This window comes from Sinohyriopsis cumingii, chromosome 17 (assembly GCF_028554795.1).
Source record: "Sinohyriopsis cumingii isolate HCF-2022 chromosome 17, ASM2855479v2, whole genome shotgun sequence".
Taxonomy (NCBI): Eukaryota; Metazoa; Mollusca; class Bivalvia; order Unionida; family Unionidae; genus Sinohyriopsis; species Sinohyriopsis cumingii.
The window spans coordinates 24035672-24054384 of NC_142977.1; the positions used below are offsets into that span (position 1 = coordinate 24035672).

Consider the following 18713-nt stretch of genomic DNA (forward strand, 5'->3'; position numbering starts at 1 on the left):
TGAAAAATGGCATTAAACCCTACAACAAACAACTTTCAAAGAGCCATCTCACAACGAACGTGTGAAATATCTTTGAGTAACAGCGATCCAGCATATTTGTGAGAGAAAGAAAGAAAGAAAGAGAAATAAATGGAAACATGCTTACTGGATTCGACGAAAATCAAGTTTTATTTTCACAGAACTTCTCTGCAGTAGAGAGAGAGAGAGAGAGAGAGAGAGAGAAACAATATCTTCAAATAACAGGAACAACTTCGTTAATACAGCAAGCTTGTTGTCCTTATCAAAAGCAGTGACAGCTTCATCATAAGTCTCATTGTAGAGATCATCTGCATCACCAGTTACTTCTGTATCAGCAGCACTTTCAACAATCCAAAGCTTCTAGACTCGGAGTACGGCGAAGCGTAGCTTTCCAATCAGTGGAACAAAGATTTCATATTTAATAAAACAGAGGAAACAAATAGTAGTATTCCTTTGACCTGACAAGTCGATTTGCAGTGGTTCATAGCAAAAGAGGTTGATGCACTGCAACCTCAAATTTATACCTGCATTTTTCATTTATGACACCAAGCGATCTTGCCAGTGCAAACACAATCCCTTTCCCTACGTAACAGTTCGGGAAAGCATTGTGTACTAAACAGCTGGATGTGATTGACCATAGTTCTTGCTAGACGACTATTGCTATTTCACTGTCAATTTGCTGTGAAGTAACTATGGGAGGTCAATGGCTGATATCAGTTTCAAGAACAAGACAAGCCCGAAACGCGGAATTGAAAAATGTATCCATATATTTAATTAAAAAACCATAATAGCTGAAAAATACGCACCGTTGCCTCAAGTTAAGAAATTTGCCAGGGGCCAATATACGAAACTATCCCCTGCCGTCCGAGCAAACCTATATAGCACATATCCACCGTAAAAGAAACTGAAATTGCAAATAAAGGACTATTTGAAGACATTTCAGTTACTTTTGTAATGTTGAAACATAAGCTATAAAGTTATTCGGAATACTAAGACATCAGCAGTACCATGGCCCTGAATCGTTTTAATTTATTTTCATTACTTAGAGGCACACTTCCTACTCCAGACACAAATGTCAGTTGATAAACGTCAGTAAACGTCAAGAAATCATACTTACCTGGACCAGGGAGTACCGTGATCAGCTAGGCGGTTTCCCCAGGATGAGGCCTTTCCATTGCACTTCGGTTGGGCTGAAACCTGCGATCACCCCAAATGTGGGTGACTCGGGGTCGTTATTTATTAGTGTGGGGGTCTGCGTTCGCGCTAACCCCTGATAATTCAATTAAAAATAACCAATAATCTCAAGCTTATGACAAAATTAGTCTGGATGTCTCTGATTAGCACGTGCCAATCGATAATGTTATTATTTCTTACACTGCTCTTTCAAGGGGTGGGTACCCCGGGTGGTCTAAATAGCCCACCATTACGGATCGCGGCCATCTCACCTGTCTGCGTGTGTTTGAGTTTCGGATTTGGCCCATGTGGTTATCAGAGAAAGCTTGCCAGTATGTTATCATGGGTCGGGAGTTCTTTCCGTTCAGTTTTCTTCTCCCGGGTTCTTCCTCCACCATTTATATTGCCTGCCATGCATAGCCTATCTTGTGCTGAAAAATGGCATTAAACCCTACAACAAACAACTTTCAAAGAGCCATCTCACAACGAACGTGTGAAATATCTTTGAGTAACAGCGATCCAGCATATTTGTGAGAGAAAGAAAGAAAGAAAGAGAAATAAATGGAAACATGCTTACTGGATTCGACGAAAATCAAGTTTTATTTTCACAGAACTTCTCTGCAGTAGAGAGAGAGAGAGAGAGAGAGAAACAATATCTTCAAATAACAGGAACAACTTCGTTAATACAGCAAGCTTGTTGTCCTTATCAAAAGCAGTGACAGCTTCATCATAAGTCTCATTGTAGAGATCATCTGCATCACCAGTTACTTCTGTATCAGCAGCACTTTCAACAATCCAAAGCTTCTAGACTCGGAGTACGGCGAAGCGTAGCTTTCCAATCAGTGGAACAAAGATTTCATATTTAATAAAACAGAGGAAACAAATAGTAGTATTCCTTTGACCTGACAAGTCGATTTGCAGTGGTTCATAGCAAAAGAGGTTGATGCACTGCAACCTCAAATTTATACCTGCATTTTTCATTTATGACACCAAGCGATCTTGCCAGTGCAAACACAATCCCTTTCCCTACGTAACAGTTCGGGAAAGCATTGTGTACTAAACAGCTGGATGTGATTGACCATAGTTCTTGCTAGACGACTATTGCTATTTCACTGTCAATTTGCTGTGAAGTAACTATGGGAGGTCAATGGCTGATATCAGTTTCAAGAACAAGACAAGCCCGAAACGCGGAATTGAAAAATGTATCCATATATTTAATTAAAAAACCATAATAGCTGAAAAATACGCACCGTTGCCTCAAGTTAAGAAATTTGCCAGGGGCCAATATACGAAACTATCCCCTGCCGTCCGAGCAAACCTATATAGCACATATCCACCGTAAAAGAAACTGAAATTGCAAATAAAGGACTATTTGAAGACATTTCAGTTACTTTTGTAATGTTGAAACATAAGCTATAAAGTTATTCGGAATACTAAGACATCAGCAGTACCATGGCCCTGAATCGTTTTAATTTATTTTCATTACTTAGAGGCACACTTCCTACTCCAGACACAAATGTCAGTTGATAAACGTCAGTAAACGTCAAGAAATCATACTTACCTGGACCAGGGAGTACCGTGATCAGCTAGGCGGTTTCCCCAGGATGAGGCCTTTCCATTGCACTTCGGTTGGGCTGAAACCTGCGATCACCCCAAATGTGGGTGACTCGGGGTCGTTATTTATTAGTGTGGGGGTCTGCGTTCGCGCTAACCCCTGATAATTCAATTAAAAATAACCAATAATCTCAAGCTTATGACAAAATTAGTCTGGATGTCTCTGATTAGCACGTGCCAATCGATAATGTTATTATTTCTTACACTGCTCTTTCAAGGGGTGGGTACCCCGGGTGGTCTAAATAGCCCACCATTACGGATCGCGGCCATCTCACCTGTCTGCGTGTGTTTGAGTTTCGGATTTGGCCCATGTGGTTATCAGAGAAAGCTTGCCAGTATGTTATCATGGGTCGGGAGTTCTTTCCGTTCATTTTTCTTCTCCCGGGTTCTTCCTCCACCATTTATATTGCCTGCCATGCATAGCCTATCTTGTGCTGAAAAATGGCATTAAACCCTACAACAAACAACTTTCAAAGAGCCATCTCACAACGAACGTGTGAAATATCTTTGAGTAACAGCGATCCAGCATATTTGTGAGAGAAAGAAAGAAAGAAAGAGAAATAAATGGAAACATGCTTACTGGATTCGACGAAAATCAAGTTTTATTTTCACAGAACTTCTCTGCAGTAGAGAGAGAGAGAGAGAGAGAGAGAGAGAGAAACAATATCTTCAAATAACAGGAACAACTTCGTTAATACAGCAAGCTTGTTGTCCTTATCAAAAGCAGTGACAGCTTCATCATAAGTCTCATTGTAGAGATCATCTGCATCACCAGTTACTTCTGTATCAGCAGCACTTTCAACAATCCAAAGCTTCTAGACTCGGAGTACGGCGAAGCGTAGCTTTCCAATCAGTGGAACAAAGATTTCATATTTAATAAAACAGAGGAAACAAATAGTAGTATTCCTTTGACCTGACAAGTCGATTTGCAGTGGTTCATAGCAAAAGAGGTTGATGCACTGCAACCTCAAATTTATACCTGCATTTTTCATTTATGACACCAAGCGATCTTGCCAGTGCAAACACAATCCCTTTCCCTACGTAACAGTTCGGGAAAGCATTGTGTACTAAACAGCTGGATGTGATTGACCATAGTTCTTGCTAGACGACTATTGCTATTTCACTGTCAATTTGCTGTGAAGTAACTATGGGAGGTCAATGGCTGATATCAGTTTCAAGAACAAGACAAGCCCGAAACGCGGAATTGAAAAATGTATCCATATATTTAATTAAAAAACCATAATAGCTGAAAAATACGCACCGTTGCCTCAAGTTAAGAAATTTGCCAGGGGCCAATATACGAAACTATCCCCTGCCGTCCGAGCAAACCTATATAGCACATATCCACCGTAAAAGAAACTGAAATTGCAAATAAAGGACTATTTGAAGACATTTCAGTTACTTTTGTAATGTTGAAACATAAGCTATAAAGTTATTCGGAATACTAAGACATCAGCAGTACCATGGCCCTGAATCGTTTTAATTTATTTTCATTACTTAGAGGCACACTTCCTACTCCAGACACAAATGTCAGTTGATAAACGTCAGTAAACGTCAAGAAACCATACTTACCTGGACCAGGGAGTACCGTGATCAGCTAGGCGGTTTCCCCAGGATGAGGCCTTTCCATTGCACTTCGGTTGGGCTGAAACCTGCGATCACCCCAAATGTGGGTGACTCGGGGTCGTTATTCATTAGTGTGGGGGTCTGCGTTCGCGCTAACCCCTGATAATTCAATTAAAAATAACCAATAATCTCAAGCTTATGACAAAATTAGTCTGGATGTCTCTGATTAGCACGTGCCAATCGATAATGTTATTATTTCTTACACTGCTCTTTCAAGGGGTGGGTACCCCGGGTGGTCTAAATAGCCCACCATTACGGATCGCGGCCATCTCACCTGTCTGCGTGTGTTTGAGTTTCGGATTTGGCCCATGTGGTTATCAGAGAAAGCTTGCCAGTATGTTATCATGGGTCGGGAGTTCTTTCCGTTCAGTTTTCTTCTCCCGGGTTCTTCCTCCACCATTTATATTGCCTGCCATGCATAGCCTATCTTGTGCTGAAAAATGGCATTAAACCCTACAACAAACAACTTTCAAAGAGCCATCTCACAACGAACGTGTGAAATATCTTTGAGTAACAGCGATCCAGCATATTTGTGAGAGAAAGAAAGAAAGAAAGAGAAATAAATGGAAACATGCTTACTGGATTCGACGAAAAACAAGTTTTATTTTCACAGAACTTCTCTGCAGTAGAGAGAGAGAGAGAGAGAGAGAGAGAGAGAGAAACAGTATCTTCAAATGACAGGAACAACTTCGTTAATACAGCAAGCTTGTTGTCCTTATCAAAAGCAGTGACAGCTTCATCATAAGTCTCATTGTAGAGATCATCTGCATCACCAGTTACTTCTGTATCAGCAGCACTTTCAACAATCCAAAGCTTCTAGACTCGGAGTACGGCGAAGCGTAGCTGGCCAATCAGTGGAACAAAGATTTCATATTTAATAAAACAGAGGAAACAAATAGTAGTATTCCTTTGACCTGACAAGTCGATTTGCAGTGGTTCATAGCAAAAGAGGTTGATGCACTGCAACCTCAAATTTATACCTGCATTTTTCATTTATGACACCAAGCGATCTTGCCAGTGCAAACACAATCCCTTTCCCTACGTAACAGTTCGGGAAAGCATTGTGTACTAAACAGCTGGATGTGATTGACCATAGTTCTTGCTAGACGACTATTGCTATTTCACTGTCAATTTGCTGTGAAGTAACTATGGGAGGTCAATGGCTGATATCAGTTTCAAGAACAAGACAAGCCCGAAACGCGGAATTGAAAAATGTATCCATATATTTAATTAAAAAACCATAATAGCTGAAAAATACGCACCGTTGCCTCAAGTTAAGAAATTTGCCAGGGGCCAATATACGAAACTATCCCCTGCCGTCCGAGCAAACCTATATAGCACATATCAACCGTAAAAGAAACTGAAATTGCAAATAAAGGACTATTTGAAGACATTTCAGTTACTTTTGTAATGTTGAAACATAAGCTATAAAGTTATTCGGAATACTAAGACATCAGCAGTACCATGGCCCTGAATCGTTTTAATTTATTTTCATTACTTAGAGGCACACTTCCTACTCCAGACACAAATGTCAGTTGATAAACGTCAGTAAACGTCAAGAAATCATACTTACCTGGACCAGGGAGTACCGTGATCAGCTAGGCGGTTTCCCCAGGATGAGGCCTTTCCATTGCACTTCGGTTGGGCTGAAACCTGCGATCACCCCAAATGTGGGTGACTCGGGGTCGTTATTTATTAGTGTGGGGGTCTGCGTTCGCGCTAACCCCTGATAATTCAATTAAAAATAACCAATAATCTCAAGCTTATGACAAAATTAGTCTGGATGTCTCTGATTAGCACGTGCCAATCGATAATGTTATTATTTCTTACACTGCTCTTTCAAGGGGTGGGTACCCCGGGTGGTCTAAATAGCCCACCATTACGGATCGCGGCCATCTCACCTGTCTGCGTGTGTTTGAGTTTCGGATTTGGCCCATGTGGTTATCAGAGAAAGCTTGCCAGTATGTTATCATGGGTCGGGAGTTCTTTCCGTTCAGTTTTCTTCTCCCGGGTTCTTCCTCCACCATTTATATTGCCTGCCATGCATAGCCTATCTTGTGCTGAAAAATGGTATTAAACCCTACAACAAACAACTTTCAAAGAGCCATCTCACAACGAACGTGTGAAATATCTTTGAGTAACAGCGATCCAGCATATTTGTGAGAGAAAGAAAGAAAGAAAGAGAAATAAATGGAAACATGCTTACTGGATTCGACGAAAAACAAGTTTTATTTTCACAGAACTTCTCTGCAGTAGAGAGAGAGAGAGAAAGAGAGAGAGAGAGAGAGAGAAACAATATCTTCAAATAACAGGAACAACTTCGTTAATACAGCAAGCTTGTTGTCCTTATCAAAAGCAGTGACAGCTTCATCATAAGTCTCATTGTAGAGATCATCTGCATCACCAGTTACTTCTGTATCAGCAGCACTTTCAACAATCCAAAGCTTCTAGACTCGGAGTACGGCGAAGCGTAGCTTTCCAATCAGTGGAACAAAGATTTCATATTTAATAAAACAGAGGAAACAAATAGTAGTATTCCTTTGACCTGACAAGTCGATTTGCAGTGGTTCATAGCAAAAGAGGTTGATGCACTGCAACCTCAAATTTATACCTGCATTTTTCATTTATGACACCAAGCGATCTTGCCAGTGCAAACACAATCCCTTTCCCTACGTAACAGTTCGGGAAAGCATTGTGTACTAAACAGCTGGATGTGATTGACCATAGTTCTTGCTAGACGACTATTGCTATTTCACTGTCAATTTGCTGTGAAGTAACTATGGGAGGTCAATGGCTGATATCAGTTTCAAGAACAAGACAAGCCCGAAACGCGGAATTGAAAAATGTATCCATATATTTAATTAAAAAACCATAATAGCTGAAAAATACGCACCGTTGCCTCAAGTTAAGAAATTTGCCAGGGGCCAATATACGAAACTATCCCCTGCCGTCCGAGCAAACCTATATAGCACATATCCACCGTAAAAGAAACTGAAATTGCAAATAAAGGACTATTTGAAGACATTTCAGTTACTTTTGTAATGTTGAAACATAAGCTATAAAGTTATTCGGAATACTAAGACATCAGCAGTACCATGGCCCTGAATCGTTTTAATTTATTTTCATTACTTAGAGGCACACTTCCTACTCCAGACACAAATGTCAGTTGATAAACGTCAGTAAACGTCAAGAAATCATACTTACCTGGACCAGGGAGTACCGTGATCAGCTAGGCGGTTTCCCCAGGATGAGGCCTTTCCATTGCACTTCGGTTGGGCTGAAACCTGCGATCACCCCAAATGTGGGTGACTCGGGGTCGTTATTTATTAGTGTGGGGGTCTGCGTTCGCGCTAACCCCTGATAATTCAATTAAAAATAACCAATAATCTCAAGCTTATGACAAAATTAGTCTGGATGTCTCTGATTAGCACGTGCCAATCGATAATGTTATTATTTCTTACACTGCTCTTTCAAGGGGTGGGTACCCCGGGTGGTCTAAATAGCCCACCATTACGGATCGCGGCCATCTCACCTGTCTGCGTGTGTTTGAGTTTCGGATTTGGCCCATGTGGTTATCAGAGAAAGCTTGCCAGTATGTTATCATGGGTCGGGAGTTCTTTCCGTTCATTTTTCTTCTCCCGGGTTCTTCCTCCACCATTTATATTGCCTGCCATGCATAGCCTATCTTGTGCTGAAAAATGGCATTAAACCCTACAACAAACAACTTTCAAAGAGCCATCTCACAACGAACGTGTGAAATATCTTTGAGTAACAGCGATCCAGCATATTTGTGAGAGAAAGAAAGAAAGAAAGAGAAATAAATGGAAACATGCTTACTGGATTCGACGAAAATCAAGTTTTATTTTCACAGAACTTCTCTGCAGTAGAGAGAGAGAGAGAGAGAGAGAGAGAGAGAAACAATATCTTCAAATAACAGGAACAACTTCGTTAATACAGCAAGCTTGTTGTCCTTATCAAAAGCAGTGACAGCTTCATCATAAGTCTCATTGTAGAGATCATCTGCATCACCAGTTACTTCTGTATCAGCAGCACTTTCAACAATCCAAAGCTTCTAGACTCGGAGTACGGCGAAGCGTAGCTTTCCAATCAGTGGAACAAAGATTTCATATTTAATAAAACAGAGGAAACAAATAGTAGTATTCCTTTGACCTGACAAGTCGATTTGCAGTGGTTCATAGCAAAAGAGGTTGATGCACTGCAACCTCAAATTTATACCTGCATTTTTCATTTATGACACCAAGCGATCTTGCCAGTGCAAACACAATCCCTTTCCCTACGTAACAGTTCGGGAAAGCATTGTGTACTAAACAGCTGGATGTGATTGACCATAGTTCTTGCTAGACGACTATTGCTATTTCACTGTCAATTTGCTGTGAAGTAACTATGGGAGGTCAATGGCTGATATCAGTTTCAAGAACAAGACAAGCCCGAAACGCGGAATTGAAAAATGTATCCATATATTTAATTAAAAAACCATAATAGCTGAAAAATACGCACCGTTGCCTCAAGTTAAGAAATTTGCCAGGGGCCAATATACGAAACTATCCCCTGCCGTCCGAGCAAACCTATATAGCACATATCCACCGTAAAAGAAACTGAAATTGCAAATAAAGGACTATTTGAAGACATTTCAGTTACTTTTGTAATGTTGAAACATAAGCTATAAAGTTATTCGGAATACTAAGACATCAGCAGTACCATGGCCCTGAATCGTTTTAATTTATTTTCATTACTTAGAGGCACACTTCCTACTCCAGACACAAATGTCAGTTGATAAACGTCAGTAAACGTCAAGAAATCATACTTACCTGGACCAGGGAGTACCGTGATCAGCTAGGCGGTTTCCCCAGGATGAGGCCTTTCCATTGCACTTCGGTTGGGCTGAAACCTGCGATCACCCCAAATGTGGGTGACTCGGGGTCGTTATTTATTAGTGTGGGGGTCTGCGTTCGCGCTAACCCCTGATAATTCAATTAAAAATAACCAATAATCTCAAGCTTATGACAAAATTAGTCTGGATGTCTCTGATTAGCACGTGCCAATCGATAATGTTATTATTTCTTACACTGCTCTTTCAAGGGGTGGGTACCCCGGGTGGTCTAAATAGCCCACCATTACGGATCGCGGCCATCTCACCTGTCTGCGTGTGTTTGAGTTTCGGATTTGGCCCATGTGGTTATCAGAGAAAGCTTGCCAGTATGTTATCATGGGTCGGGAGTTCTTTCCGTTCAGTTTTCTTCTCCCGGGTTCTTCCTCCACCATTTATATTGCCTGCCATGCATAGCCTATCTTGTGCTGAAAAATGGCATTAAACCCTACAACAAACAACTTTCAAAGAGCCATCTCACAACGAACGTGTGAAATATCTTTGAGTAACAGCGATCCAGCATATTTGTGAGAGAAAGAAAGAAAGAAAGAGAAATAAATGGAAACATGCTTACTGGATTCGACGAAAAACAAGTTTTATTTTCACAGAACTTCTCTGCAGTAGAGAGAGAGAGAGAGAGAGAGAGAGAGAGAGAAACAGTATCTTCAAATGACAGGAACAACTTCGTTAATACAGCAAGCTTGTTGTCCTTATCAAAAGCAGTGACAGCTTCATCATAAGTCTCATTGTAGAGATCATCTGCATCACCAGTTACTTCTGTATCAGCAGCACTTTCAACAATCCAAAGCTTCTAGACTCGGAGTACGGCGAAGCGTAGCTGGCCAATCAGTGGAACAAAGATTTCATATTTAATAAAACAGAGGAAACAAATAGTAGTATTCCTTTGACCTGACAAGTCGATTTGCAGTGGTTCATAGCAAAAGAGGTTGATGCACTGCAACCTCAAATTTATACCTGCATTTTTCATTTATGACACCAAGCGATCTTGCCAGTGCAAACACAATCCCTTTCCCTACGTAACAGTTCGGGAAAGCATTGTGTACTAAACAGCTGGATGTGATTGACCATAGTTCTTGCTAGACGACTATTGCTATTTCACTGTCAATTTGCTGTGAAGTAACTATGGGAGGTCAATGGCTGATATCAGTTTCAAGAACAAGACAAGCCCGAAACGCGGAATTGAAAAATGTATCCATATATTTAATTAAAAAACCATAATAGCTGAAAAATACGCACCGTTGCCTCAAGTTAAGAAATTTGCCAGGGGCCAATATACGAAACTATCCCCTGCCGTCCGAGCAAACCTATATAGCACATATCAACCGTAAAAGAAACTGAAATTGCAAATAAAGGACTATTTGAAGACATTTCAGTTACTTTTGTAATGTTGAAACATAAGCTATAAAGTTATTCGGAATACTAAGACATCAGCAGTACCATGGCCCTGAATCGTTTTAATTTATTTTCATTACTTAGAGGCACACTTCCTACTCCAGACACAAATGTCAGTTGATAAACGTCAGTAAACGTCAAGAAATCATACTTACCTGGACCAGGGAGTACCGTGATCAGCTAGGCGGTTTCCCCAGGATGAGGCCTTTCCATTGCACTTCGGTTGGGCTGAAACCTGCGATCACCCCAAATGTGGGTGACTCGGGGTCGTTATTTATTAGTGTGGGGGTCTGCGTTCGCGCTAACCCCTGATAATTCAATTAAAAATAACCAATAATCTCAAGCTTATGACAAAATTAGTCTGGATGTCTCTGATTAGCACGTGCCAATCGATAATGTTATTATTTCTTAAACTGCTCTTTCAAGGTGTGGGTACCCCGGGTGGTCTAAATAGCCCACCATTACGGATCGCGGCCATCTCACCTGTCTGCGTGTGTTTGAGTTTCGGATTTGGCCCATGTGGTTATCAGAGAAAGCTTGCCAGTATGTTATCATGGGTCGGGAGTTCTTTCCGTTCAGTTTTCTTCTCCCGGGTTCTTCCTCCACCATTTATATTGCCTGCCATGCATAGCCTATCTTGTGCTGAAAAATGGTATTAAACCCTACAACAAACAACTTTCAAAGAGCCATCTCACAACGAACGTGTGAAATATCTTTGAGTAACAGCGATCCAGCATATTTGTGAGAGAAAGAAAGAAAGAAAGAGAAATAAATGGAAACATGCTTACTGGATTCGACGAAAAACAAGTTTTATTTTCACAGAACTTCTCTGCAGTAGAGAGAGAGAGAGAAAGAGAGAGAGAGAGAGAGAGAAACAATATCTTCAAATAACAGGAACAACTTCGTTAATACAGCAAGCTTGTTGTCCTTATCAAAAGCAGTGACAGCTTCATCATAAGTCTCATTGTAGAGATCATCTGCATCACCAGTTACTTCTGTATCAGCAGCACTTTCAACAATCCAAAGCTTCTAGACTCGGAGTACGGCGAAGCGTAGCTTTCCAATCAGTGGAACAAAGATTTCATATTTAATAAAACAGAGGAAACAAATAGTAGTATTCCTTTGACCTGACAAGTCGATTTGCAGTGGTTCATAGCAAAAGAGGTTGATGCACTGCAACCTCAAATTTATACCTGCATTTTTCATTTATGACACCAAGCGATCTTGCCAGTGCAAACACAATCCCTTTCCCTACGTAACAGTTCGGGAAAGCATTGTGTACTAAACAGCTGGATGTGATTGACCATAGTTCTTGCTAGACGACTATTGCTATTTCACTGTCAATTTGCTGTGAAGTAACTATGGGAGGTCAATGGCTGATATCAGTTTCAAGAACAAGACAAGCCCGAAACGCGGAATTGAAAAATGTATCCATATATTTAATTAAAAAACCATAATAGCTGAAAAATACGCACCGTTGCCTCAAGTTAAGAAATTTGCCAGGGGCCAATATACGAAACTATCCCCTGCCGTCCGAGCAAACCTATATAGCACATATCCACCGTAAAAGAAACTGAAATTGCAAATAAAGGACTATTTGAAGACATTTCAGTTACTTTTGTAATGTTGAAACATAAGCTATAAAGTTATTCGGAATACTAAGACATCAGCAGTACCATGGCCCTGAATCGTTTTAATTTATTTTCATTACTTAGAGGCACACTTCCTACTCCAGACACAAATGTCAGTTGATAAACGTCAGTAAACGTCAAGAAATCATACTTACCTGGACCAGGGAGTACCGTGATCAGCTAGGCGGTTTCCCCAGGATGAGGCCTTTCCATTGCACTTCGGTTGGGCTGAAACCTGCGATCACCCCAAATGTGGGTTACTCGGGGTCGTTATTTATTAGTGTGGGGGTCTGCGTTCGCGCTAACCCCTGATAATTCAATTAAAAATAACCAATAATCTCAAGCTTATGACAAAATTAGTCTGGATGTCTCTGATTAGCACGTGCCAATCGATAATGTTATTATTTCTTACACTGCTCTTTCAAGGGGTGGGTACCCCGGGTGGTCTAAATAGCCCACCATTACGGATCGCGGCCATCTCACCTGTCTGCGTGTGTTTGAGTTTCGGATTTGGCCCATGTGGTTATCAGAGAAAGCTTGCCAGTATGTTATCATGGGTCGGGAGTTCTTTCCGTTCATTTTTCTTCTCCCGGGTTCTTCCTCCACCATTTATATTGCCTGCCATGCATAGCCTATCTTGTGCTGAAAAATGGCATTAAACCCTACAACAAACAACTTTCAAAGAGCCATCTCACAACGAACGTGTGAAATATCTTTGAGTAACAGCGATCCAGCATATTTGTGAGAGAAAGAAAGAAAGAAAGAGAAATAAATGGAAACATGCTTACTGGATTCGACGAAAATCAAGTTTTATTTTCACAGAACTTCTCTGCAGTAGAGAGAGAGAGAGAGAGAGAGAGAGAGAAACAATATCTTCAAATAACAGGAACAACTTCGTTAATACAGCAAGCTTGTTGTCCTTATCAAAAGCAGTGACAGCTTCATCATAAGTCTCATTGTAGAGATCATCTGCATCACCAGTTACTTCTGTATCAGCAGCACTTTCAACAATCCAAAGCTTCTAGACTCGGAGTACGGCGAAGCGTAGCTTTCCAATCAGTGGAACAAAGATTTCATATTTAATAAAACAGAGGAAACAAATAGTAGTATTCCTTTGACCTGACAAGTCGATTTGCAGTGGTTCATAGCAAAAGAGGTTGATGCACTGCAACCTCAAATTTATACCTGCATTTTTCATTTATGACACCAAGCGATCTTGCCAGTGCAAACACAATCCCTTTCCCTACGTAACAGTTCGGGAAAGCATTGTGTACTAAACAGCTGGATGTGATTGACCATAGTTCTTGCTAGACGACTATTGCTATTTCACTGTCAATTTGCTGTGAAGTAACTATGGGAGGTCAATGGCTGATATCAGTTTCAAGAACAAGACAAGCCCGAAACGCGGAATTGAAAAATGTATCCATATATTTAATTAAAAAACCATAATAGCTGAAAAATACGCACCGTTGCCTCAAGTTAAGAAATTTGCCAGGGGCCAATATACGAAACTATCCCCTGCCGTCCGAGCAAACCTATATAGCACATATCCACCGTAAAAGAAACTGAAATTGCAAATAAAGGACTATTTGAAGACATTTCAGTTACTTTTGTAATGTTGAAACATAAGCTATAAAGTTATTCGGAATACTAAGACATCAGCAGTACCATGGCCCTGAATCGTTTTAATTTATTTTCATTACTTAGAGGCACACTTCCTACTCCAGACACAAATGTCAGTTGATAAACGTCAGTAAACGTCAAGAAATCATACTTACCTGGACCAGGGAGTACCGTGATCAGCTAGGCGGTTTCCCCAGGATGAGGCCTTTCCATTGCACTTCGGTTGGGCTGAAACCTGCGATCACCCCAAATGTGGGTGACTCGGGGTCGTTATTTATTAGTGTGGGGGTCTGCGTTCGCGCTAACCCCTGATAATTCAATTAAAAATAACCAATAATCTCAAGCTTATGACAAAATTAGTCTGGATGTCTCTGATTAGCACGTGCCAATCGATAATGTTATTATTTCTTACACTGCTCTTTCAAGGGGTGGGTACCCCGGGTGGTCTAAATAGCCCACCATTACGGATCGCGGCCATCTCACCTGTCTGCGTGTGTTTGAGTTTCGGATTTGGCCCATGTGGTTATCAGAGAAAGCTTGCCAGTATGTTATCATGGGTCGGGAGTTCTTTCCGTTCAGTTTTCTTCTCCCGGGTTCTTCCTCCACCATTTATATTGCCTGCCATGCATAGCCTATCTTGTGCTGAAAAATGGCATTAAACCCTACAACAAACAACTTTCAAAGAGCCATCTCACAACGAACGTGTGAAATATCTTTGAGTAACAGCGATCCAGCATATTTGTGAGAGAAAGAAAGAAAGAAAGAGAAATAAATGGAAACATGCTTACTGGATTCGACGAAAATCAAGTTTTATTTTCACAGAACTTCTCTGCAGTAGAGAGAGAGAGAGAGAGAGAGAAACAATATCTTCAAATAACAGGAACAACTTCGTTAATACAGCAAGCTTGTTGTCCTTATCAAAAGCAGTGACAGCTTCATCATAAGTCTCATTGTAGAGATCATCTGCATCACCAGTTACTTCTGTATCAGCAGCACTTTCAACAATCCAAAGCTTCTAGACTCGGAGTACGGCGAAGCGTAGCTTTCCAATCAGTGGAACAAAGATTTCATATTTAATAAAACAGAGGAAACAAATAGTAGTATTCCTTTGACCTGACAAGTCGATTTGCAGTGGTTCATAGCAAAAGAGGTTGATGCACTGCAACCTCAAATTTATACCTGCATTTTTCATTTATGACACCAAGCGATCTTGCCAGTGCAAACACAATCCCTTTCCCTACGTAACAGTTCGGGAAAGCATTGTGTACTAAACAGCTGGATGTGATTGACCATAGTTCTTGCTAGACGACTATTGCTATTTCACTGTCAATTTGCTGTGAAGTAACTATGGGAGGTCAATGGCTGATATCAGTTTCAAGAACAAGACAAGCCCGAAACGCGGAATTGAAAAATGTATCCATATATTTAATTAAAAAACCATAATAGCTGAAAAATACGCACCGTTGCCTCAAGTTAAGAAATTTGCCAGGGGCCAATATACGAAACTATCCCCTGCCGTCCGAGCAAACCTATATAGCACATATCCACCGTAAAAGAAACTGAAATTGCAAATAAAGGACTATTTGAAGACATTTCAGTTACTTTTGTAATGTTGAAACATAAGCTATAAAGTTATTCGGAATACTAAGACATCAGCAGTACCATGGCCCTGAATCGTTTTAATTTATTTTCATTACTTAGAGGCACACTTCCTACTCCAGACACAAATGTCAGTTGATAAACGTCAGTAAACGTCAAGAAATCATACTTACCTGGACCAGGGAGTACCGTGATCAGCTAGGCGGTTTCCCCAGGATGAGGCCTTTCCATTGCACTTCGGTTGGGCTGAAACCTGCGATCACCCCAAATGTGGGTGACTCGGGGTCGTTATTTATTAGTGTGGGGGTCTGCGTTCGCGCTAACCCCTGATAATTCAATTAAAAATAACCAATAATCTCAAGCTTATGACAAAATTAGTCTGGATGTCTCTGATTAGCACGTGCCAATCGATAATGTTATTATTTCTTACACTGCTCTTTCAAGGGGTGGGTACCCCGGGTGGTCTAAATAGCCCACCATTACGGATCGCGGCCATCTCACCTGTCTGCGTGTGTTTGAGTTTCGGATTTGGCCCATGTGGTTATCAGAGAAAGCTTGCCAGTATGTTATCATGGGTCGGGAGTTCTTTCCGTTCAGTTTTCTTCTCCCGGGTTCTTCCTCCACCATTTATATTGCCTGCCATGCATAGCCTATCTTGTGCTGAAAAATGGCATTAAACCCTACAACAAACAACTTTCAAAGAGCCATCTCACAACGAACGTGTGAAATATCTTTGAGTAACAGCGATCCAGCATATTTGTGAGAGAAAGAAAGAAAGAAAGAGAAATAAATGGAAACATGCTTACTGGATTCGACGAAAAACAAGTTTTATTTTCACAGAACTTCTCTGCAGTAGAGAGAGAGAGAGAGAGAGAGAGAGAGAGAAACAGTATCTTCAAATGACAGGAACAACTTCGTTAATACAGCAAGCTTGTTGTCCTTATCAAAAGCAGTGACAGCTTCATCATAAGTCTCATTGTAGAGATCATCTGCATCACCAGTTACTTCTGTATCAGCAGCACTTTCAACAATCCAAAGCTTCTAGACTCGGAGTACGGCGAAGCGTAGCTGGCCAATCAGTGGAACAAAGATTTCATATTTAATAAAACAGAGGAAACAAATAGTAGTATTCCTTTGACCTGACAAGTCGATTTGCAGTGGTTCATAGCAAAAGAGGTTGATGCACTGCAACCTCAAATTTATACCTGCATTTTTCATTTATGACACCAAGCGATCTTGCCAGTGCAAACACAATCCCTTTCCCTACGTAACAGTTCGGGAAAGCATTGTGTACTAAACAGCTGGATGTGATTGACCATAGTTCTTGCTAGACGACTATTGCTATTTCACTGTCAATTTGCTGTGAAGTAACTATGGGAGGTCAATGGCTGATATCAGTTTCAAGAACAAGACAAGCCCGAAACGCGGAATTGAAAAATGTATCCATATATTTAATTAAAAAACCATAATAGCTGAAAAATACGCACCGTTGCCTCAAGTTAAGAAATTTGCCAGGGGCCAATATACGAAACTATCCCCTGCCGTCCGAGCAAACCTATATAGCACATATCAACCGTAAAAGAAACTGAAATTGCAAATAAAGGACTATTTGAAGACATTTCAGTTACTTTTGTAATGTTGAAACATAAGCTATAAAGTTATTCGGAATACTAAGACATCAGCAGTACCATGGCCCTGAATCGTTTTAATTTATTTTCATTACTTAGAGGCACACTTCCTACTCCAGACACAAATGTCAGTTGATAAACGTCAGTAAACGTCAAGAAATCATACTTACCTGGACCAGGGAGTACCGTGATCAGCTAGGCGGTTTCCCCAGGATGAGGCCTTTCCATTGCACTTCGGTTGGGCTGAAACCTGCGATCACCCCAAATGTGGGTGACTCGGGGTCGTTATTTATTAGTGTGGGGGTCTGCGTTCGCGCTAACCCCTGATAATTCAATTAAAAATAACCAATAATCTCAAGCTTATGACAAAATTAGTCTGGATGTCTCTGATTAGCACGTGCCAATCGATAATGTTATTATTTCTTAAACTGCTCTTTCAAGGGGTGGGTACCCCGGGTGGTCTAAATAGCCCACCATTACGGATCGCGGCCATCTCACCTGTCTGCGTGTGTTTGAGTTTCGGATTTGGCCCATGTGGTTATCAGAGAAAGCTTGCCAGTATGTTATCATGGGTCGGGAGTTCTTTCCGTTCAGTTTTCTTCTCCCGGGTTCTTCCTCCACCATTTATATTGCCTGCCATGCATAGCCTATCTTGTGCTGAAAAATGGTATTAAACCCTACAACAAACAACTTTCAAAGAGCCATCTCACAACGAACGTGTGAAATATCTTTGAGTAACAGCGATCCAGCATATTTGTGAGAGAAAGAAAGAAAGAAAGAGAAATAAATGGAAACATGCTTACTGGATTCGACGAAAATCAAGTTTTATTTTCACAGAACTTCTCTGCAGTAGAGAGAGAGAGAGAGAGAGAGAGAGAGAGAGAAACAATATCTTCAAATAACAGGAACAACTTCGTTAATACAGCAAGCTTGTTGTCCTTATCAAAAGCAGTGACAGCTTCATCATAAGTCTCATTGTAGAGATCATCTGCATCACCAGTTACTTCTGTATCAGCAGCACTTTCAACAATCCAAAGCTTCTAGACTCGGAGTACGGCGAAGCGTAGCTGGCCAATCAGTGGCACAAAGATTTCAAATTTAATAAAACAGAGGAAACAAATAGTAGTATTCCTTTGACCTGACAAGTCGATTTGCAGTGGTTCATAGCAAAAGAGGTTGATGCACTGCAACCTCAAATTTATACCTGCATTTTTCATTTATGACACCAAGCGATCTTGCCAGTGCAAACACAATCCCTTTCCCTACGTAACAGTTCGGGAAAGCATTGTGTACTAAACAGCTGGATGTGATTGACCATAGTTCTTGCTAGACGACTATTGCTATTTCACTGTCAACTTGCTGTGAAGTAACTATGGGAGGTCAATGGCTGATATCAGTTTCAAGAACAAGACAAGCCCGAAACGCGGAATTGAAAAATGTATCCATATATTTAATTAAAAAACCATAATAGCTGAAAAATACGCACCGTTGCCTCAAGTT

At 40.8% G+C, this 18713-nt stretch overlaps 11 non-coding genes across 11 annotated transcripts; all 11 read left to right on the forward strand.

Annotated features, from left to right (window-relative positions):
• Positions 1-1127: 1127 nt before the first annotated feature.
• LOC149777999 (U1 spliceosomal RNA) lies at positions 1128-1291 on the forward strand. Its single transcript, XR_016416024.1, has one exon. It is a non-coding gene; the product is annotated as a U1 spliceosomal RNA (small nuclear RNA).
• Positions 1292-2744: 1453 nt separating this feature from the next.
• LOC149778000 (U1 spliceosomal RNA) lies at positions 2745-2908 on the forward strand. Its single transcript, XR_016415715.1, has one exon. It is a non-coding gene; the product is annotated as a U1 spliceosomal RNA (small nuclear RNA).
• Positions 2909-4369: 1461 nt separating this feature from the next.
• LOC149778001 (U1 spliceosomal RNA) lies at positions 4370-4533 on the forward strand. The gene has a single exon (XR_016415931.1). It is a non-coding gene; the product is annotated as a U1 spliceosomal RNA (small nuclear RNA).
• Positions 4534-5996: 1463 nt separating this feature from the next.
• Positions 5997-6160, forward strand: LOC149778002 (U1 spliceosomal RNA). Its single transcript, XR_016415716.1, has one exon. It is a non-coding gene; the product is annotated as a U1 spliceosomal RNA (small nuclear RNA).
• Positions 6161-7627: 1467 nt separating this feature from the next.
• Positions 7628-7791, forward strand: LOC149778003 (U1 spliceosomal RNA). The gene has a single exon (XR_016415717.1). It is a non-coding gene; the product is annotated as a U1 spliceosomal RNA (small nuclear RNA).
• Positions 7792-9252: 1461 nt separating this feature from the next.
• On the forward strand, positions 9253-9416 carry LOC149778004 (U1 spliceosomal RNA). Its single transcript, XR_016415718.1, has one exon. It is a non-coding gene; the product is annotated as a U1 spliceosomal RNA (small nuclear RNA).
• Positions 9417-10879: 1463 nt separating this feature from the next.
• Positions 10880-11043, forward strand: LOC149778005 (U1 spliceosomal RNA). The gene has a single exon (XR_016415719.1). It is a non-coding gene; the product is annotated as a U1 spliceosomal RNA (small nuclear RNA).
• Positions 11044-12510: 1467 nt separating this feature from the next.
• LOC149778006 (U1 spliceosomal RNA) lies at positions 12511-12674 on the forward strand. The gene has a single exon (XR_016415926.1). It is a non-coding gene; the product is annotated as a U1 spliceosomal RNA (small nuclear RNA).
• A 1459-nt stretch (positions 12675-14133) lies between these two features.
• LOC149778007 (U1 spliceosomal RNA) lies at positions 14134-14297 on the forward strand. Its single transcript, XR_016415721.1, has one exon. It is a non-coding gene; the product is annotated as a U1 spliceosomal RNA (small nuclear RNA).
• A 1453-nt stretch (positions 14298-15750) lies between these two features.
• On the forward strand, positions 15751-15914 carry LOC149778008 (U1 spliceosomal RNA). The gene has a single exon (XR_016415722.1). It is a non-coding gene; the product is annotated as a U1 spliceosomal RNA (small nuclear RNA).
• Positions 15915-17375: 1461 nt separating this feature from the next.
• Positions 17376-17539, forward strand: LOC149778009 (U1 spliceosomal RNA). The gene has a single exon (XR_016415723.1). It is a non-coding gene; the product is annotated as a U1 spliceosomal RNA (small nuclear RNA).
• Positions 17540-18713: the final 1174 nt, after the last annotated feature.